The sequence below is a fragment of the Mirounga angustirostris genome, unplaced genomic scaffold (genome assembly GCF_029215605.1).
Source record: "Mirounga angustirostris isolate CCGP_5_RB_7025 unplaced genomic scaffold, mMirAng1.0.hap1 SCAF_1, whole genome shotgun sequence".
Lineage (NCBI taxonomy): Eukaryota > Metazoa > Chordata > Mammalia > Carnivora > Phocidae > Mirounga > Mirounga angustirostris.
The window spans coordinates 100,883,748-100,907,817 of NW_026991709.1; positions in this window are offsets into that span (position 1 = coordinate 100,883,748).

Below are 24,070 nucleotides of genomic sequence, written 5' to 3' on the forward strand. Positions count from 1 at the left end.
TATATTATGATTTTCTTTCCTCTGGAATACATTCTTGAGAAATATCTTAATGGGGGTCTATTGGTTGTAAATACATTCAGTTATCATTTAAGTATATCTTTATATTATCTTCATTCTTGAAAGATAATTTTACTAAGTGTAGAATAATAAACTGATAATGACTTTTTTAGCACATTGATAATGCCTTTCCATTGTTTTCTGCCTTCCATTATTACTACTGAGAAATCAGTTAGCAGGCTAATTAATTGTTCCTTCCTAACTAATCTCTTTTTTCTCTGATTACATTTAGACATCCTCTTTGATTTGTTGTTCTGAAATCTGTTAAGCTTTTTGATTGGTGTTTTTCATCAGTTCTGGAAAATGTACATTGATTTTTCCCCCCTTTTAAATATTGTATATCCTCTATTCTCCCTTTCTGGGACATTTAAGAGATGTATTTTAGATCTTCTCAATCTGTCCTTCACATATCTAACATTTTCTTTTTTTTTTTTACTGTTCTTACCTGTGAATATTTTCTTCATATTAGTTTTCAAATCACTAATAGTCTCTTCATCAGTGCCATCCTGAATTTTAATGATCCGTTTCTTTTTTTTTAAGATTTTATTTATTTATTTATTTATTTATTTATTTATTTATTTACTTACTTACTTACTTACTTATTTATTTGATAGAGAGAGACACAGCAAGAGAGGGAACACAAGCAGGAAGAGTGGGAGAGGGAGAAGCAAGCTTCCCGCGGAGCAGGGAGCCGGATGTGGGGCTCATTCCCAGGACCCTGTGATCATGACCTGAGCCAAAGGCAGATGCTTAATGACTGAGCCACGCAGGCACCCCTGATCCATTTATTTTCTAAGTTCAATTATTATGTATACTATTTTCTAATACTGAAGTTTTATTTGATTCTTTTCTTAAAATTCTTGTCAATTTTTATATGTTTGCGTTTGATTCTTCCATGCTTCTGGGGTCACATCTGAGATCAATTGCAACTAAATTTTCAACTCAATTCACAAAGTATGAATCCTTACCTTAGGTTACAAATGATCTGGAATGACATTTTCTTTTCTTACTGTACCCTAAGCCAAGAATAATACAGACACAATTCCCTCCATACTCCCTGCAAGGCAACTATCTCTAATTCACCACTTGCTTATCATCTCAGAGGATCCTGATTTATGCAAGGTGAAAGAGTGTCTCTAAATCCATCAGAATTGGAAAACAGCCCTCAATGATAAACAGAGATCCTCAGGTATACATTAGACTCAGTACTTTCAGTACTCAGTATTTTTCTGAATTCAAAATTACTTATTTGTATGCTCTCCCAAAATACATTTAAAATGTCTTTAAAATATATCATTTTGTACATCTCTTCTGCTGTATACCCAAAAAGGGAAATCTAAATCAATGTTTCTAACAGAATTTTTAAAATACTTTTATTTTTATTTTTTTTTATTTTTTTTAAAGATTTTATTTATTTATTTGTCAGAGAGAGAAACAGAACACAAGCAGGGGGAGAGGCAGGCAGAGGGAGAAGCAGGCTCCCTGCCGAGCAAGGAGCCCAATGTGGGACTCGATCCCAGGATCCTGGGATCCTGACCTGAGCCGAAGGCAGCCGCTTAACCGACTGAGCCACCCAGGCATCCCTAAAATACTTTTATTAAGATTACAGTTAAAAAAAAAAAAAAAAAGATCAAATTCCTTTGAATAATTCTTATGCTTTTATATTAGCTGTCTTCTCAAACTAATAAAAAGTAGGTAGATAATGTACGTATTTTAACCTTATTATAATGCAATACTACATATAGGGCAATGTTGCTACAGTAAGGAAATAGTAATGCTAAAAAATATATAAGGATACATATGTTATGGACTGAATTGTGTCCCCCCCCCAAAAAATAATACGTTGAAGTCCTACCTCCCAATGTGACTATTTTTGGAGATAGGGCCTTTAAGAAGATAATTAAGGTTAAATGAGGTCATTAGGTTGGGGCCCTAATCAATAGGACTAGTGTCCTTCTAAAGGGAGAAAGAGATACCAGGAGAATGCACACACAGAAGAAAGGCCATGTTGAGGACACAGTTAAAAGGTGGCCCTCTACAAGCCAGAAAAAAAGAGCCCACAAGAAACCAACCCTGCCAGCACCTTGATATTAGACTTCCACCCTCCAGTATTGTAAGAAAATAAATTGCTATTGTTTAAACCATCCAGTCTGTTGTATTTTGTTATGGCGGCCCTAGCAGACTAATACAATATATGCACATACATTAAAAAATCTTAAGTTAAAAAAAAACCTGAACATTCATAATAGAAAGATATAGTTGTATTAATACCATGAATGCCTTATAAAATTCAGTGGAAGTGTTTTCCAAAACAATACAGAGCAAAACAAAACAAATAAAACTTCCTGATGTCAGTAAAATTTTACTGACAAGTCAAAAACGTCAATAATTGGTATTCTGCAATATATACTGCTTGACATTTTTTTGATGCCTAGCAATAAAATTTTTCACTGGCATCTCATCTAGAAAATAATAGATTTTTGTAATAATAAACTAAATTTGTTCAAGCAAGAAAAATATATCTAACAAACAATGCTTTTTTAACACTTTGTCAAATACATGAAGAAAGAAAGATAGGAAGCAAAACTAAGATTATTTTCAAGTGGAAAATGGAAACAAATTTTCAAGTATTTTTAACTCAAAGGACAATGAATACAAAACATATTGAGAATTGTGAGCTGCCATCAAGGCAGTGCTGATAGAAAAAATTATGGACTTAGGTGCATATATAAAAAAGGAGGAAAAGCTAAAAATCAAAGATCTAAGCTTCCATTTCAAGAAGCTGGAATACGACAGCAAATCAAAACTTAAAAAACAAAAGAAATGAAATACATATAAAAGCAGAAATCAATGAAATCACTAATAGGTAATGAGTGTAAAATAAAAAAAATTTAAAACCATATGTGCCTCTTTAAAAAAATTAATAAACTTTACAAACTACTAGTAAAATTAAGCAAGAAAAACAAAATGAAAACACAAATTACCAACTTAAGGAAGACAAAGGGAACTATAGACATCAAAAGGAAAGTAAACAGATATTAATAATTTTATACCAATAAATTTGAAAATTTGGATGAAATAGACAAATTCCTTTAAAAATACAACTTAGTAAAAAAATAGTAAAAAATACAACTTAGTAAAAAAATACAACTTAGTAAAAAATAAATAAATAAAATAAAAATACAGTTCAGTAAAACAGACCAAAGATAAAACAGAAAACCAAAATACATAACTATCTAGTTGAATCCATTATTTAAAACCTTGCTAAAAATATAACCCCAGGCCCACATACCCTTATCCATGAACTCTTCCTAACCATCAAACATAAACCCTTTTATATAATAGAGGGAGGGAAAAAAAAAAAGGAAGAAAATTGCCCCAACATTTTGGAAGGAGCTAGCACAATTCCGAAAACAGAAGCTGATGAGGACCAAAGAAACTAGAATTACAAACTAGTCTCTCAAAAACACATTTGTAAAACTCCTAAACAAGATATTATTAAATATAACTCAGCAATACCTAATAAGGATCATACAACATGACCAACTCAAGTTTATTCCAAGGTTTGGAATTACGATGTTTACAATGTAATTTTTTCTAAAATCTTAGAAATCTCTTTTTTGAACCAACTTAAACTATATTGATAAAAGCCAAACAAATTAAAATACCATGGCATAAAAACATTTCTGAAATACTCTCAGCGTATTTGTACAAAGGTCTTAAGCCAAAACTTACCCTAACAAGTAATCTCAAATTTAGGTCTAACTTGACTCTGCAGTTGCATTTTTATCTCAAGGAGCAAAAGTAGCTAATGTTATTCCCAAGAAGTATTATATGATTTCTCTTCAATGCATCTTTTCTTATAAATCCAACAATTTACAGATCATCCTTATAAATAAAATTTATAAGTGAATTACATTATTTTAACCTATTTCACACAAAAAGGATGTTTGCACTTTTACCTGAGAGCAATATATCCACTTTTTGTCCAGTGCAAGCAAATAATCAGATATCATCAATTTATTGATAGCCAGAATTTCATATCTATCGAAGTGGTAACACCAAATTTAAACCTGTTAACATCAGGTACCTTAAACATTTCTGTAACTAGAAATATGCTGAGTTTACATTTCAAGCAAATATGGTATGAAATTAATGTAACTATATGCTCAATTTCATTACTTTCAAAAAGGACTACTTCTCTAATAAAAGAAACTTCATCTCTCTTTAGTTAATTAGTTGAATGTTATATCATATAATCAAATTTTAACATAGTCACTAAAATTTTCCAGTACGTTATTTCAAATATGAGTCTTCAAAATCTTATTCAAAGTAATAAATTACAGTTAAGATCAATTTAGTACTACATCCCATTAAGGTTTTGAATGAACTATTACTTGCAACTTTGCAACTAACCAGTTGAGAGTTTTATGGCTAAATATACTGTTGTTAATCAAGTTTTATTTTCTTTATTGATCATAATAAAGTATTAAGACTGCCCCTTAAAATGTTCATAAACCTAATTCATATTTTTACTTGAATCATTTGTTAATCATCTTGAGAAAGTCACAGATACTGTAAATAGATTTAAGCATCATATTTTTCTAGTTACCTAAAAAAATTAAAAGCTAAAAGTTAGGATAATGTATTGTTAAGTAGAAAAATACAATATTTATAATTAAATACCAATAAAAATTTTGGAAAATTATCTGTTGAACACCAACTACCAGTCAATATTATACCCAGTTAATTTTGCTCTATGTCAAAGACATAAATTGAGAGATATTTATTTGGAGAGAGAAATAATTAAAGAATAAGTTCTTCAATACTTTTTGGAGAGCATGAATTTATCCATATGGATACTGCCATTATAAGATGTCAGAGGATATGATAAAAAAGAAGATTCAGGGGTGCCTGGGTGGCTCAGTTGGTTAAGCGACTGCCTTCGGCTCAGGTCATGATCCTGGAGTCCCGGGATCAAGTCCCACATCGGGCTCCCTGCTCAGCAGGGGGTCTTCTTCTCCCTCTGACCCTCTTCCCTCTTGTGCTCTCTGTCTCTCATTCTCTCTCTCAAATAAATAAATAAAATCTTAAAAAAAAAAAAAAGAAGATTCATGTTAGAGTCAAAGCCCTCAAAGAAGAAGATAGATTACCTGTGAGTTCAGAAGAAAACAGCAACCAGAGGAGCACTGGGTTAACAACCAGGTAGCATATACCTGAGAGCCGAAGGGTATAAAAGTGACAAGAGCAAGGAGAACATCAAAAGCAGAACCTAATTCAGTGTCTGACAAAGACTACACCCTCATTAGATATTTGTTCAATCAATGTTTACTGAATAGATGTCTGTTGAACAAGTAAATTAAAAAATAAGTAGATAAAAGTATTAATACCACTTCTGCTTCCTACTATATCTGGGCATGGGAGAATAAGATTATACTCAAGAAAAGGGGAAAAAAAGATAGACAAGAAAAAGGAAGGATGGGAAGAAGGAAGGAAGGGACACCTGCACCCCAATGTTTATAGCAGCAATGTCCACAATAACCAAACTACGGAAAGAGCTGAGAGGTCCATTGATAGATGAATGGATAAAGATGTGGTATATATACATATATATATATATATAATGGAATATTACTCAGCCATCAGAAAGGATGAAATCTTACCACTTACATCGACGTGGATGGAATGGAGGTTATTACGCTGAGTGAAATAAGTTAATCAGAGGAAGACAATTATCATATGGCTTCCCTCATATGAGGAATGTAGGACAAAATGCAGAAGGGAAGGGAGGAAAGATGGAATGGGAAGAAATCAGAGAGGGAGACAAACCATGAGAGACTCTTAACTATGGGAAAGAAACTGAGGGTTGCTGGAGGGGAGGTAGGTGGGGGGAATGGGGTAATTGGGTGATCTTTAAGGGCATTAAGGAGAACACATGATCTAACGAGCCCTGGGTGTTATATGCAACTGATGAATTACTAAACTCTACATCTGAAACTGATGATATACTATATGTTGGTAAGTTGAATTTAAATTTAAAAAAAGAATGAGAGAGGGTATACCAAACAGCAGGAAAAGAGGTAGATCATCAGTGCCTAGAATAGTGACAAGTTTATAATTTGTGCTCAAAATGCCTATTAATAGAATTAATGGAATCCAAGAGAAAATGACTGTGGAAGCATAAGCACATCACCCTTTGGCAAACTATTTCATCCTACATACACCCTTAACACCCTTCAAAAACACTCATCATTTGTTTTAGAGTATAACTTCTCTAGTAGACTGTATGTTTCATGATTAAATAAACCATGTTCAGCATTTCACCACTCGTCCCCAGTACCAACTATGGTGTGTGACACATGTAGGAATATGTGTCAGATATGAATGAAAACAGAAGGAAAGAAGGGAAAAAGAAAACAAGGGAGAGAGGGAGGAAGAGAGGGAAAAGGATGATAATGGGGGGAAATGAGGTTTGAAAATAAAACCAACCACACTATTCCTTAAATCTGATTCCATGAGGCAAATTTCCAAGAAGAATGTAGATGCAAAAGTCCTCTACAAAATATTAGTACTGAATTCCACAGTACATTAAAAGGATCATACACCACGATTGAGTAGGATTTATTCCAGGGATGCAAGGACAGTTGAACATCCGCAAACTAATTGTGATATACCACATCAACAAAATGAGGAATAAAAATAATATGATCATCTCTATAGATGCATAAAAATCATCTGACAAAATTCAACACCCATTCATGATAAAAACTCTTAACAAACTGGGTACAGAGGGAATATACTTCAAAAGTAAAGTCCATATATGACAAACCCACAGCTAACATCATACTCAATGCAGGATCAGGAACAAGAAAAGAATGATCACTTTTGCCACTTTAAATTAACATAGTCCTGTAAGTCCTACCCAGAGCAATTAGCCAAGAAAAAGAAATAAAAGGTATCCAAATTGATTTTGGGGGGCTTGATAACAAAAGCAAAGGCAACAAAAGCAAAAATAAACAAGTGGGACTAAATCAAGCTAAAAAGCTCTGCAAAGTAAAAGGAACCACCAACAAAATGAAAAGGTAATCTATGGAATGGGGGAAATTGTGTGCAAACCATATATATGATAAGGAGCTAATAGTCAAAATATATAAAGAATTCACACAACTCAATAGCAAAAACAACAACAAAATCTGATTAAAAACTGGTCAGAGGATCTGAATAGATATTTTTCCAAAGAATACATACAGATGGCCAATGGTACATGACAAGATGCTCAACATCACTAATCATCAAGGAAGTGCAAACAAAACTACAATGAAATATCACATCATACCGGTTCATATGGCACTTATCAAAAAGAAGTAACAAGCATTGGCAAGGATATGTTGAAAAGGGAACCCTTGTGCACTACTGGTGGGAATGTAAATGGATTCCACCACTATAGAAAACAGTATCAAAGCTCCTCAAAAAATCAAAATTAGAACTACCATATGATCCACCAATCCAACCTTTGGGTACATATCTGAAGGAAACAAAGTCACAATCTCAAAGCGATATCTGCATCCCCATATTCATTGCAGCATTGTTTACAAAAACTAAGGTATGGAAACCTAAGTGTCCATCAAAGGATGAATGGATACACACACACACACACACACACATATAATGGCATATTATGTGGCCATGAAAAAAGGAGGAAATGCTGTCATTTGCAACAACACAGATAGGCCTTGAAGGCATTATGCTAAGTGAAATAAGTCAGATAGGGAAGGACAAATATTACACGATCTCACTTTTATGTGAAATCTGAAAAAACAAACAAAAAAACACACAATTCATTGAAACAGCACAGATTGGTGATTACCAAAGGTGAGGGTTGGGGGTGGGGGAAATGGGTGAAGGTAGCCAAAAGGCACAAACTTCCAGATATAATAAGTTCTGGGAATGTAATGTACAGCATGGTCACTACAGTTAACAACACTGTATTTTATATTTAAAAGTTGTTAATAAGTGCAACCTAAATGTTCTTATCATAAGAAAAAAGATAACTATGTGAAGTGATGGATGTTAACTAAATTTATTATGGTAACTATTCCACAATACATACATACATGAAATCAACATGTTTTACACCTTAAACCAATACAACATTATATGCCAGGTGAATCTCAATAAACTGGAAGAAAAAAATTAAATAAACTGATTCCTTGAGTCACTGTCCAGGTTTTGGCAAAATACAACCTCACTATTTCAATTCTAAACCATGCCAAATGTAATAAGCATGTTTCCTAATTTCTGGATCAATATGATTTTAAATTTTGTCCCGTTTTTGCCATAAGTATACTTCTCCCTGACCAATTCGGTATCTCAGTTAAAGTTCAGAAAATTATGATCATCAGTATTCTAATTTAAGACCAGAATTTTATTAATTTTATTTATACTGTATGACCTTTAAAGTTATATTGTCTTACATTTCAGAAGAACCTTAGACTATTTTCTCTCCTGAAACAAGAGACCTTTCCAACATGCCTAAGAACTAAAACTTTTGCTGAAACCCCTGTACCTCCAGGGAGCTTAGTAATCTGGAAGGAGAGCCCTTCACTCATCAGCCACTTGTTCTACTTGGCAAACCAGCCATCATCAATTACCAATTTCCTATGACAGTTCTCTCTTGCTGATCTCCTCTGAGCCCATAAATATTTTTTTTTAATTTAAGAGTAATGAAAACCTTATTATTTAAAAAAAGTATTCAAAGTATGCAGGTAAAGACACAGATCCCTTTGACCACAACCTAGAGTCTTTAAAATCTCATTCTTCTTCATCTAACTAGAGACATAAGTACACATATCCTAATGCCTTTCTTGCTAATAGACAGTATAGCTTTTCTCCCTGGAGTTTTCTAAGGGCTTTAAGCTCGACTTAAAGACTTTGGGGGGAAAAAAAAAGACTTTGAAAGAAGTTCCAGAAAATTTAACATCTATCATCTATCCATCCATCTATTAATTTATTTTTACAAAGTTATTTATTCAGTGGCTATTTTGTTTGGGACCCTGTGCAGTATTCTAAAGATATCACAGAGAATAAAAGACACTTCCCTGTCCTTAAGAGCTTACTACCTGGTGTCAGAGGTAGGTACAGAATGCTAACTTATCTGCCCCATACAATTATCTCAGTCAAATTCAGATTTGCCAGATCTGCATGTGGACAATTCTTCCTTCTTCATTTACATTGTTCCCATTTTGCTAGAAACATCCAAGTGTGAATTTTGCTAGAAACATCCAAGTGCTGAGAGTGAAGCAGCCCACAGAACACCATACCATAATTCTTTAGAACCAGAGCCAAAAAACACAACCTCATTTCTTACTTCATATGGCATAGAATCTTAGTTTTGGGGGGGGGAGTCTTGCGGCAACTAAAATGCCTCCATTCTGAAATACATCAATCACTGAATCTTAGTAATGGAATGAACCCTGGAGATTCCCTAGTCCATTTGTCCATTGCAAAAATTGCTTCTCCAATAAATAGTATATTTGTGTATCTCCAGGGATAAAGAATCTACAAACTTATGAGGAAATCAGTTCTATTGTTGAATGGATCTTAGTTTCTAAATTGAATGGAAATATGTTTCCCTAGGACTTCTCTTCACTTTTCCCATTTCTATTATTTGAATCCATACAAAACAAATCTACCTCCCTTCTATTAATATTTTTCAGACTCTTAAACATGTCAAGGAAGCAACACTAGATGAATATGTTCATGTTTTGGCATAGTCAGAGCTTATTGAGCAAATATTACTAGCAACTTTGGTTAAAAGATGAATGAATGGCAAACAAGTCTTGAAAGTTAATGACAGAGGTATCTCCCCGGAGCTATTTATGGTTCAAAAGATAATAGACCCGGGGATCAGCAGCTTTCCTTCCCAGAGATGATTTATATTGTTTACGTTATAGAGCAAAGCTCTGTCTCATCCTCCTCCCTCCTTCCTCTGTCTCTGTCTCTGTCTCTCTCTCTCTATCCTCCCAGAGGTGAGGCGCAACAGCTATGCCATCACCCCCTAAATAAGCTCCAAGATTCATAATTTTGGAGTTCCTGTCCCCACTGTATGTGCAGATGTCATCTTTCCTCATTATGTCAGTCCATGGGGGTTTGGGAGGTAGGGAACTGATTAAAATGTTCGTGAGTAATTAAAAGCCTATCTCTGAGCCAGAAACCTCTTATTTCCTATCAGAAGAAAATAAATAAATACAGATATAACAATTTAGCAAAAAATAGCTATTATTAAGACTTCTCTTCATCAGGCTGAACATCTTGAGATTCCTCGAGCCTCAAGCCAATTATCAGTCCCCTTAGCACATTAATAACTGTTCTCTATTAGCATGCCAATGTCATTCATAAAATAGGTCCCTAAAATAAAATAATAACTAAAAGATAAGAAATCATGTGTCAGTCTTTTTAATCCAACTTTATAGGTTTTTATTAGTATATGCTAAAGTGGCTTTCTCTGTGTCTTTGTGTTGATGAGGCACGATACTGGTCTTCCTTAGACTACATCAACTTGAAAACCTATCCCCAGCTTTCTGCAATTCTGACTGTATATGTCTCCTGTTATATTTCTTGGCAGTCTTGGGATCCTGCCTAGAGACTACTGGAAGAGGTCCATAGCATTTTGAGTCACAGCAGTGTCTCAGAAGAGTGAGATTAGGGCCTAACATCTGCTTTCAAGTAGTTTTCAAATATGATTACATAAAATAAACTCAACTGTGCATTCAACTTTTAAGTAAAGTTATATATTTGCGCAAGGTGAACTCTTTATGCTAAAGTGAATGTTATGGTGCGGAAGGAGGTTACTTAAGAACACTTGTCCTTACTTAACTCAAGGACAATAAAGCCAAAGTAAAAGTTTGCCTAAAATCTCAGAGTGTGTGATAGGATGACTTTGAATATGGATTCTTGAAGACTCAGAATTTGGACAGAGCACACTCTCAAAATGTTTGGCCAGCTATTACATGTAATAATCATTTTTGAGCATAAACTTTTTATTCTTTTGATGTGAATATTTTTATGTTTCCTAGAAACACCTGAGGACATTTCCTGGTCTGACACATCAGATGCTCTCTAACACATTTATAGCTCCAAACAGACAATTTGCTCAATAGTCATGTATTGTCTGCAGTAAAGAGAAACCTGAATAAGTAGAAAGCCATTTTTAAAAATATATCTCTTATTAGAAAAACGTTACCCACTTGCGACATGATCTTTTGCCTACATGACTCCCTTATTTTCTTTCAGAAGATCTCTGTTATATGCTAAAAACAACCTAGCCTATAAACTTCCAGGGATGTGATTAAGTATCTTCTAAAAAGCAGTTACAACCCTATAACTCATGTTTTTTAACCACTGTCCAAGTCAACTTGAAATTTTAAAGTTACTCATTCTCCTCCCTTAACAGTAACTATCAGCAAGGATTAATTTATATAATTACTATAAAATAAAACACAATGGATCACTTTTTTTTTTTAACCAAAGATACAGACACTCAAAGCAATTCATCTTTGCTCCTCATCCCCAAATTTCTCACACTTTATACCCTGGCTTTATTCTAAACAGAGGAAACAATTTTATTCCTGTAACTGGTAATATTCCTCTTAGATTTGCCTATATTCATTATTTTGACTCTGGTGTTCTTTTTTAGAAGTTTGCATTCGGGATTGAGCAGCTTTCAAAGAGAAACTTTGTGTCTGAACAGTGGGCGCCTCTCTTTCATGCCTGAGTAGCCAGGGTACCGGAGTACTCCAAGGGAGTTTACCTAGCAAATGTACTTATTGAAATTGGAAACAGTCCACACTTCAAATGCCAGCAACTCCCAGGCCACCTTGGACTGTCAGCTCATTTCAGCTACAAAATGACTCCTGCGGAGGGTTTCTTCCATTAATTATGCTTACGAACCAGTTAATTGTTGGCATGGTGTTAAAAGTAACTTTTTCCAAAGGTTTCCCGGTTGTATTAAAGCCCCCTTTGCACTTCATCGTCACTGAAAAGCTGTGATACTCACGGCCAGAGAGGTGCTCAGCAGCGGGTCATGTCTCCTGCCTCCCGCGGCAGCTGATCTGTGCGCTCAAGCGACTTTGCAGCAATCTCAGCCTTTCTAAGAACCATTCCGCTTGATGTCTATTTTTCAAGATGAGGCTCTACAGAGGGAAAATATTGGGTGAGATTATTATTGTCATCACTATTATCAATCTCTGAAAATCAGACCATATGTGTTTTCCTGAGATCACTCTCCCTTCCCAACAAGCCAACAAAAATAAAACAGTGGCTTCGCATTCACATCAGCACTTTTAATATAGCCCAAATTAGTTTAGCTATAGCTCAAAAAACACTTCATTGTTTCAGGTTGTTAACCACAATGTCTTATAAAATGAAGCATGTTTACTGTCATTTTGCAAAAGTCATTTCTTCCTTTATGAATTTGGCAACGAAGAATTTCAAAGATACCAACGTGGGATTGTTATCGTGCACCAGCCAAAGCTGTCAGGGCTCATTACCTCCAAGACAAAAATTACAGACTAATGTATTAAATGCTTGAATAGAAACACAACGCGCACCACCTCGGTTCTGCGGTAATGGGATGACACCAGCAGCCCATAAGCTGAACTACAGCCGTCTCCCCTCCCCTCCCCACCCCCCCCCCCCCCTTTGCATCGCAACGTACGGAAGCGGAGAGATGATAAACATCCTAGTCACAATCGAATTGCTGGATTTATTGCCAGCAGGACCAAGCAGCACTGCTGTTCTTGTGAATGCAGGGCATTCATTTTCACAAACCCCATTTCAGGGAGTCTGTCACGAAGAAAACACACTTCTTATCTGGCTGAATATTAGCATAGCAGCTCCCAGCCCCAATTTATCTCTTAAAAAGGCAACTAGAAGTCAATTTGAGGGGTTTGTTCTGATTCTATAGAACAAACGGATTTCAGTGATTACATCATGATGTCATCCTGGCTGAGGTGGATTAATTTTTTTTTTTAGTATTTTTAATTTTCCAGTCACTTTCTAAAAACTCACTTTTGTTTCTTTATAAGGATCCTACTTCCAGACTTTACAGATAAGTCCTTGAACACGTTTTGCATCCCTAAAACAGACTGGTGAGGTCATATTTTAAAATTCGTCATGCTGACAGTGACTGTGAACTCTCCCTCCTCCTCCTTAGTCATCTACCATGCACACCTGCCCAACAAAGAACTGCAAATGAACTCCAGCCTTATCTTCCTAAATTGTTAGTGTTTATGTTGGACACCTGCAAGATGTGGGCTGGCAAAAAGAAAGCGATGGAGCTTCAGTATACAACGGACAGATACGTTGATCTGCCCCTGGTGCCTAGAGAATAGGAGCCTCATCCTGAACTAGGACTCGTTCTCTCGACCTGACCAGGCAGATGCATGAGCGTGCCTCTCATATTTCTAATGTGCAAACTCTCAAACCATGGAAAACTTGAAAAGAACTTGAAGGGAACTTGAAGGGAAGATTGTTTGGGAAAATAAGTTAAAATAGGAAGACGTGTAGTTTGGAGACTGACCTAGGTGGGAATCATGGCTCTAGTACTTATCAGCTGGGTGACCATGGGCAAGTTTCCTAACCTCAGTTCTCCTTTCTGTAAGATGAAGAGCAATAATGCCTACTTCACTGGGATGTGGGGATGAGTAAGAACTATAACATATGAAATTCACTCAAAATAGAGGCCCCACTTTGGGGTGTCTGGGTGGCTCAGCCAGTTAAGCACCTGACTCTTGATTTCAGCTCAAGTCTTGATCTCAGGGTCATGAGTTCAAGCCCTACATTGGACTCTACTGTGGAGCCTACTTTGAAAAAGGGGAGCACGCTGGAAAAATTCAGTGGTGGGTAGGGGTTATTACTACTTGATTTTGAATAATTATTTTAACTCATTTATTAAGAATTTTTCACTTGCCAAAATGCCATGAACTTTATAGTCATATCATAAAAATCTAGGCTATTCTACTTACTTAGAGCAATGTTTTCTAGGTGACTGCCTCTCTACCCACCCCGCACAATGTTGATCAACGACTTTATTGTCTACTCAGTTGTGAACAGCTTTCAGGTCTTAACTCTGAGGCTTTGGGTGAGTCTGTGACATTGAATGTATGTGGACATGTGGACATAGTTTCACTCTTAAGTCCACACCCCACTCTCCCCCACCTCATGGCTCTACCAAAGCCACTCGAAAACTGATCAGAATGCAAATACTTTATTGTTCATTCCTGGTTTAGTTCAATATTTCACTTCTGCTATCATAATATCGTGCACATTAGTGGCTTTGGAGTATAATTTCACCTAACGCTTATTTTCTTGAGTAGCTATGTTGATGGACGCAGCACATGTGAGGTGCTGGACAGATCACCAGGACACAGCCTCTTCCCTCCAGGCCAGTGCGTTCCTTTCAGGAGGGTAAGAGAAAATGATATCCAAATGGCTACAACAGAAGGAGAAACGGCACAAGCGCCACGTGAGAAAAATAAAATACTATGGAAATTCCATATACTAAGGGGACCAGAAATGGTTTCTCTGAGGTGGCATTTAGTGTAAGCCTTTGTGTATGCTAAGGCTTTCATTAAATTGGAAAAAATGGGGTGGGCTGGGGGAAGAGTAGGTGTAAAAGAAAGGACAACAATTCAGGCAGAGGAAAATTTATGTAGGTCACATTGCAGAGGATCTCAAATGCTTTGGTAAAATTTAGTCCTGAGATTGTAAAAGCAACAGTTAAACACTAAAAGTGTCTGAATGAGGAAATAATACGATTTTTTTTAACTGCTTTAAAAAGATGAACCTAGTAGCAATGTGAAGGTAATAATGATAGTGAGGAACAAAGAGATACTGGGACATCAGTAGAATCTTATTTTAGGAAATAATTAACAAAAGCCCAAACCATAAGCCCCTGGGTGGTGCAACATAGTTCATCTGGTAAAATCCTATTACAAAGCTTTGTTCAATTAGGTACTTATCAATTTTGAAGGAGATGGATGCATTCATATTGAATAGCCAGGGCATCTCTTCTTTCATGAACGGCAACTCCTTATCACATTCTCTTTTCCACATATTCATGGAAAAGCCTAAGGTGGCAACTCTGCCTTGCCTGTCCCCTCAGTGTGGTGTCAGGAGCAAGGCACTCCACCTTCCTGCACGACAGAGGAAACCCTGATTGAAGAGCAGGCCCATAACTGACTCCATCCCCAGAGTCCTGTTTCGGAGATGCCATCACAGACCACAGGTGGCCATGAAATAGATCTCCTTTTCTCCATTCCTGGGAAAATAACTAAAATTTTCTCCTTTTATAAAGCATTTTTTCTTCTCCAAAGGACTCAACGTGTTCTTTTAATAATTCTTTCAGTAGCCCTCTGAAGGCACATGTTGTGCAAGAATGATCATTCTGGCTTTACAGATGAGGAAAACTGAGGCAGGGCGATTGAGTGTCTTGTCTGAGGCCATAGCAAGTCAATTTTAGAGCCAGGAACAGTCACCTTCACCGTGTCTCCAGCACTTTGGCACAATACTCTATCATGGTATGTTCCTTGTGAGCCATGTACATGACAGCAAGTATTACAATGATTCAGCACGTTAAAATGATCAGCACATTCTAGGTGCTGATAAATATACACCGGTAGTATGAACGCCACAGAGAAGAACTAAGCTCTCTGAGAGGAAGATCATCGCGTTTACTCCCAGCTCTCCCTCTTCTTCATATATATAACTTCTTTACAAACTTCTAGTGTAATCTGTACTTAGCCTTTAAGTTTTTTACTTACTTTATCTAGTTTCTCACCAAAGCTGAAGTCTAAACAGTGTAAGATTTTGCCCAGTGGGATAGCATGCTTCTCAGAAGCACATAATCTATTTTTCCTTACCTTGCAGCTCTCACAATGAAAAAGGTCACAAAAATATAAGTTCCAGATGGGTTACTTAATGCATTCAGTTCTTATATTAGAGATGATCTAGGCCTAAGCAACAGAAAACCCAACTACCCAGGACTTAAACCATAATTATAGTTTATTCAGTAAGAAATGTGGAGGTTAGATGAGCTCTAAAGTGATTCAGCAACATAATGGTGCCATCAAATGCCCAGGCTCGTATACGGTTGTGTGTTCAATAATGACTCTTCTTGTTACCTCATGGTGGTAAGAAGGCTGCTGTAGATAATGCATCAAATTCTTGTTCAAGAAATGAAGAAAGAGGTGGGAAGTGGCAGTTCCAGGAAGCAACCATCAGGTGCTTCTCTTTTATCAGGAAACAAGAATCTTTACCAGAAGCTTTCTAGAAGAATTTTGTTTGTATTTCATTGACCAGAACTAGATTATGAGGCCATTTTAGCTTAAAGTCAAGCTGAAAAGAGATTAGCTTGGCTTTACAAGCAAGAGAAAGAAAGGAAAATAAGGATGAGAACCAAGTGTCAGCCACAACTCTCATGTCCATCAGTGGAGATTCGTAAAACTCAGTATCCATGCTCTTCACCTAATAGATTTTAATAAAGCTACTCTTTGAGTAAGATAAAATAATAATTGGAAAGAAATCAGAGAAATGAAGGAAATGAGGGAAATAAATGGATAAATGTGGAAGGGAAATGATTTAGCAAATAGGGAAAACTCTGATATGATTGGATAAACTAAAAGGTATCTTTCGCAAGAAAAATCGGTATACACTTTTGAAATACACTGTGACAATCATGCAGAGAAATGGGGCATGTAATTCAGCTTATCTGAGCTCACACTTGGAGTTCTTAATTTTTTACTCCTCCTTTCATAATAATATCACGGCCAGGATTGTTTTACAAAGATAGTTTCACATGGCATTACTTACACCCTTCGAGCAAAATAACCCTTCACTTTCTAATCATTCCATAAAACACTGGAAACATAGAAGAGCTCACTGAACATTCTTGTTTCCAGTATCTGCTTCAAGCATACCTAAGGGATTCTTGATGTGTCTGCATGATTGGGGCCACAGCAGATAATGAAGTTTCCTGCCTACACACCTTGGGAGTCAGAATTTTCCCCTTGGGTGGCCCTAGCTAGAGAATTGACCAAACCATCAGGATTCAACAAAACTCCAATTGGCAAATATGCAAGGCAGAGCAAGAAAGCATTTTAAATGGCCCCTCAGAGCGGAGAATGTAACAACTTCCAATTGTTACTGCCACTCTGCCCTATGCATTTTAAATAAAAGTATTTTCGTTTTCAGCCATGCCCTGAGGCAAATCAATCCAGAGTGGCACCAAGTTATAAATTTAGTAAATAAAATAATGTTGTCCATTGTGATATCTTAATGCCAGGCATAGGAAAGGCTCCTTCTCCTCAGATTCTTAAGCTCCAAGTAAACACCAAGTGTTCTCATTGGTGAAGAGAAAGCTTGGGCTGAACTGCTGGTTCTCTAGGCTGCTGGTATTTACTCCCCCGGAAGAGAACACCATCAGCAGCAACATAGTAACGAACATCTATGGAGCAATTATAATGTGTCAGCCCCTGTGCTAAGAACTTGATGTATCTCTTCATTTAGTCCTGACAATTACTTGATGAGGTAGACAATGTTACCCCATTTTATAAATAAAGAAACTGAGGGTCAGAGATATTCAGTAACTTATCCAGGATAATACAACTTATGTTATGGGTCACAGGGCTAACATGAGGACCAGTTTTATAATCAGATTATTTATTTTAAAGCCACTGCAGTCCATACCAATACTTGGTAAGAAATCTTTCTCTTTGTATTCTGGCATTCTGGGACTATTAGAAGCCTCTCAACCCAAGAGATAAAAGCATTTCTATTGTAAGAGTATGTTTCAGACAGTCTAAGCCTTGCCATAGTGCAAATTCTTAATAGAATTAAGTAATTAAATTGAAATGCACCATTTAGCCACTTGTGTTTCTTTATTTTCCAAGAAGCATTGCCTTATTAAAATAAAAGTGAATACAACAGAATGGAGGGACAAGGCGTTTCAAGTTATTGCCACCAGAAGCCTTTATATACCGTCTGCCATGAGGCATATTATCCAATAATGCAGACCCAGTGGTTACAGGCAACCAAGTGGAGTCAAACAGTTCATAGCTTAATTGCCTTCTAAGTTTTTTTAACACCAAGAAAAGGCTTGACCCTACCAAGCAAGCTGGCAGGAAAATATGTCTTCTTAAAGCCTTCTGACCTTGAAGCACTCATCTCAAAAAACTTCTTCCACCCATAGGCAGATACGTTTATCCATCATCCTGTGTGTGAAAGAAAATGAGTCTACAGAGACAGGTTTCACTAAAAGAATTATAGGTTTAAAAAAAAAAAAAAAAAAAAACACTTGGGTGCATTTGCAGCCCATTCCTCATCTCCAAAGGAATCTCATGGGAAATGCCACAGTGAGAGTATTTCCAGGGCTGAACTCCTTAACTATCTACACATCTAAGGAATATCTGAGTACCAAACAGCAATTAACATTCATTGACAAAATAGCATAAGTTTCAGCAAATATGGACTCAGCTTTACCTAAATAATACTAAGTTATTAAGGTACCTGTTCATTATTTTTATAGGATTTGGTATCTCCTGTTCTTCACCTTAAAAAAAAAAAAATCCTTTTAATGCTATGCCCCCGAATACCACCCCCCAAAACACCCCCCCACACATACACACACACTCACATAAAGATGTCTGTTGTGGTTAAAAGAATAATATTTTGGAAGTCCTAGTTGTGCTGTTGTCTATGATATGATCTCTTGCCAGCCACCGTTTACCCGATTTTACTGTTTCCTCTTGTGTAAAAGAGTTAACAGTACAATCTACATTTGATTGTCATTATGTGCAGTAGATATATTCTATAAAGTTGCCACAAACACTGAATGAGCAAATACTTAACAACTGCTCTTAGGGAAAATGCAGGGTTAGGTTCCTGCAAGTCTCTGGTCACATTTCCATCAGCTAATGAAGATTTACCTTTGTTACAGGTGTTTCTATTTTAAGGCACCTTTTATAATATATATTGACGATTCATTAACATTGAACTTCTGGTCAACACCATTATAACTCATGCTGAGAGAAGTTTCCTATACACATTCTTTTCTCTCTATAAGGTACATCACAACTTTCTCACGGTTAGGAACATCAGACAACACTTGAGCCTTGCACTTGGGAGCCATATGAAAGGGCAAAAGCACCAATAAAACAGACAGAACTTGAAAGAAGTGGCACGACACTCAATAGGCTATGAAAGGTATGAGAGCTGAAACAGGAAGGCAGGACAAAGCCTTGTGCATGTACCATGGCTCAGCAGGGAACATCAGCATGGGCAACTCAAATTTCCACTCCCCCATGCGGGTCTGCCTTGAAGGTGCTGAGAGTACTGATTTGGGGGCTGCAAATAAATCTTTAGCAAATAGGTAAATGTGCAAATACAGAAAGGCTAAGAGTAAGGATATACTTGGGAATATTAAAAATCAAATTCTGATTTTCTTAGATATAATTCTTTAGATTAAACAGAGTCCTGGAAGTCTTTTGTGATTAACATGCTCAGGGCGTATAGACCTCCTGCTCCAACTTTTGCATGACCTTAGGTGTCAGAAGATGAAGAGAAGACGGTGCTCCAACACAGATTCACGGAGATGCTGATTTGCAAGAGCCCAAGGAGCCAATGCAAGAAGGGAGAGGCTGCTTCTGAATTATGTCACACTGCTTCTAAATGACTTTCACTCATTCATTTGTTCAGCTAACAATTTCAGCAGGGGACATGAAGAAGAATGCAAGATAGCCATTCCTTTCCAGGACTGTTTTAAGCTTCTTGGGGAATGAACATAGGCCAGACTTTTGTAGGTCTGTCTGCTCATGCAGGAAACGGCAAAGCAAGCTTGTGTTTGCTTCCATGTGTATCTCGTCAGACCAGACCGTACACCTGGACAGATCATGTTAGGAAAGTGGGGTGCAGATTAAAGCAAAACAATGACTATCCCCATTCCCTGAGGGTTAGTAAAAGGCTGTAATGCATGTGAGAGCAAGATGGAAATTGTCAAGAATATATTCATGTTAACCTACCTATTATTATTATTGATGATGAGAACAAAGCTATAGTGTTAGCATAAGTCACCAGCCTCATAAGGTAGTTGTTTGTTTTCCCTGAATGAATGACTATTTTGAAGAAGCACTACAGATTGATTTTTAGAAGCCTAATGTTTCTTAGGACATGCTGAAAACTGCTGGTATGTGGTTTAAGGATTTCCAGACCATCAATATAACTATGTAACAAAGCATTTATCATGCCTCTGCTAACAGAATGTAAGTTGAAATTCAATGCTGGTACAAATAATTTATATTCCTGGAATTGAATTTTTTAATGTATAAAATTAAGAAACAGCAACATAAGTTCATTTGTAGATGATCTGAGTCTGAACCTACTGCACCGAAAGTGATTCACATCTTCTCAAACTCCCCTTGTCAGTGACGGTAGCATCATCAATCATCCCAGTCAGTATGTGACAGGAAAGAGTTTTAAATCCTATCTTCAAGTCAGTTTTTCATCATCCTTTTCTTAGCCCTAACTATCCAATTCTCAGGGGTTGATATTGTGCATATTTTTATCCTCATTTTCGCTGTGTTCTATTTTAATGGCTTCTAGGGCGCTCATTGCAGCCTATCATAAATTCCATCTTTTCTGTTTGACTATATTAAAAAAGTGAATTGGTAAGAGAGGATATAATTGACCATTCTTCTTTGTTAATATAGTGCTAGAGTATTTATAGGGTCTTTACACAGCAAGGCAATAGCATTTCCCGCTTTTATAAATACGAAAATTCTGAGTGGAAGAGCGCAATATCAGTAATCATGTGACTATAACTTTACCATGGTATTACCATTAGCACAACTGTTTACCTACACATTTCTGACTAATTTATTAATACTTCACTAATAATCATCCTTTAAGTTCCCCAGTTGCTTCAATCGTCCACCAAAGCTAGGTAAATTAGACTTGCATGAAAGAATAGTACCCAAGCCCTCTTCCCCTTTTCAAAAATGTTTCATTAAATATCTTCCACACATTCCAATGAGCTGTTGCTATTATTTAGGGTGCTACTCTTCATTGTTCCTGCAAACGAAGTGGAGAGGTCATAAGAGAAAGTACCCACTTAAGGAAATATGATTCAGAAATAGAACCATGACCCAGTAAATGAGAGTCTGGGTACAGTTCTACATATCAAAAAAATTATCAATTTTTCTCAATTTGCACAAAACCAATGGGGTGAGGGAGTGGAGTGGGAGATGTGAGAGTGGCAAATTATTACCTAGAATGTGGTTACAGGACAAAAATGAAATTTTTAAAAACTGAAAATTTTTAAATAAAAATCATCATCTAAGCAGTCTATGATAAATATCAAATTGTGGCATAAAACTGAAACAAGCTTTTACCTTAACAGTTGTATCTTAAAATATTATTAGAGTCTTTCCCCAACCCCTGAAGATGTTTCTGAGTTTTTACTTTTTTAAAAATGGACTTCCAGGCATTTTTTTTAACATGCATAATTATGGAAAGATATTTGCACAAGACAAGGTTGATGGGTTTTCTATGGGATGTCTATACGGAAATATAAGGTGATGTAGCATCCTGTGGATTTTGAGACCTGGGAAATGGTTATGTACATGTATCAGATGCACCTTTCTAATCCCGAAGCATACTTCCAAAGAGACAAGGCCAGTCATCCACCCAGTGATCCATTCAGTGTTTAGACAATTATTGAGGGTCTGCTACTTTCTAGGTACTGTGCTGAAAAAATGCTGGTAATAGGAAACAATTTGACCACATTACCAAATTTGAATGAAAATTCAACTGGGGTTTCATCCTGTGCCCAATGATTAATGCTGCCACATATTACCTCGTCTTTTAATTAAAGAATGGAAAGTAAAGTCACATTTTGAGTGTTGACTACGTGTTGTGTATCATACCAAAAGTTTTTGTTTTGTTTTACAAGTGATCTCATTTAATCCTCATTTAACCCTGAAAGAAGTTCATCCAACTTTTACACATGAAAAAGCGGAATCTCAAAGAGCCGAAACGCATCTGCTCACTGACATGCAATCTAGAAGTGGTGGAAGTAGAAACAAAGTCCAGTATAATCTGCTATATTCCATACCACTCTTCTTTAGTCTTTGGAGTTATGAAGACTTTTCTATCTGCAGGAATCCACTATACTAAAGCAGACATCCTTAAGGAGATCATACTCCATGGTGCTATCAGGGAGCAGATGCCTTCCTTTCCCCCGTCAGTGCTTCAGGACAAATCTACTGCCACCTGTACACTAGAATAAAAGCCAAGCATTGGCATTATAGCTGGAGAAGAGATCAAGAGCCTGGAGTAAAAGAAAGAGGGAAAACAAATTTCAAGTTCTGTTTCAATCTTACCAAGGGCCAGCCCAGTCTATAGAATTCTTGTTCCTTGATGTTTTGTTACAGTGGATTTACCAGAAACAGATACATTCTTGAGCTACATAAACCTACAAAATCCCTAGGAGAAAAATGGGGTTTCCCCCTTTTGGTATACTGATATATACAACTCCAAAAGTCCCTGGGAAATAATAGGTGATCTTATTTCTCACTTTCTTGTATTTCTTTTGTTTCATTGATTGCAGATGGCTTTGAGTGTAGACTTCCCAGTGTGTTTTCCAAGTGTTTTTCTTCTGCATAAAACATGAAATTGCCAAGCGTGGAGGACTACACAGTTCACTGCCGCCAGCAGAAGTCATTGATTCTTGAATTTATTTTTTCCAGATTTCAAATCTATTTTTCATGCTGCTTGTCACATAGGGTTGACATGTGTCACAAGATGCTGCTACATACTGAAGTGATGCATAACCATCAGGCAAAATTTTCAAAGAATAATGCATTTTAAATGCCTCTCTATTGGGTCTGGTATACTCAATCGCTACAAATCAACATCTAGGGAGTTATATAAATAAAATGAAGTCATTTCTCAACTAGACCCCTAAAAGCTAATAAACAAAATGAGAGAGAGACAGTCTCCAGCTTTATCATTTTGCTGACTTTAAATGCACAGAATTAATTAACAATGTTTATTAAAATGTCATTGAAAGTTTAGTTGATGATAACCTTTGAAGTCTCTTCTTGATACTTAGAGTATTGGATTTCAGTCCCCCAGGATTCTCGTTTAATTGTGGCACTGATTTTCTCTGAGCTATCTGCAAATCCTGTCATTTACTAAGGATCAATTTTTCTCATCTTTTAAATCCTGTCTCTTCTCTGGAAATTATTATGAGTCAAAGGAAATGAGGACTATAAAAGGAAAGTCATTTTTATCCTATAGCATATTTATCCAAGGATTCCTGTAATAAGGTGAATATATATATATTCTACATTTATAGATAAAGCAGTATTACTGAGATATGTCAATAGAATAACATTGGTACACGGTTAAGTGGTGGGGCTTGCCATACCTGGTGCACCATGGTCTATGAAGGAAATCTAGAGAGATTACAGATCAAGAGAACTAAGTCACCATCTCTGCTTCACTGTGAAATGTATAAAGCAAAAATATTCATCAAGCCACACTGCCTTCTCTATCCTAACACAAACAGATGCACACACAAACTATTATCTCGACTCATGTCCCATACAGAAGCAGAGATAAAATGTTGGCACAATCTTCTCATTGTCCAAATTTCTTTGTGCAGAGTAGGCATGGTGAAATAAGGCTAAAGTGAGCTAAATATTGTGGTGAAAAAAATATATAGCATTCCTTCTAACAGCTTATTAGATGCTATTTTTCTTATATTAATAGTGTTCCTACTTGACACTTCGAGTTATTCAGAAAGAAAGCAATGTCATTCATTCATTCCACATGGCTTACATGGCTGTGTATTTGGTGCCCACTCATCTCTTCTGTCTCAACTCTTGCCACTTTTTATTATTTCTGCTGCACAATTACTCATCTATGAGGTTGAGCTACATGAAATTGCCAATATTGA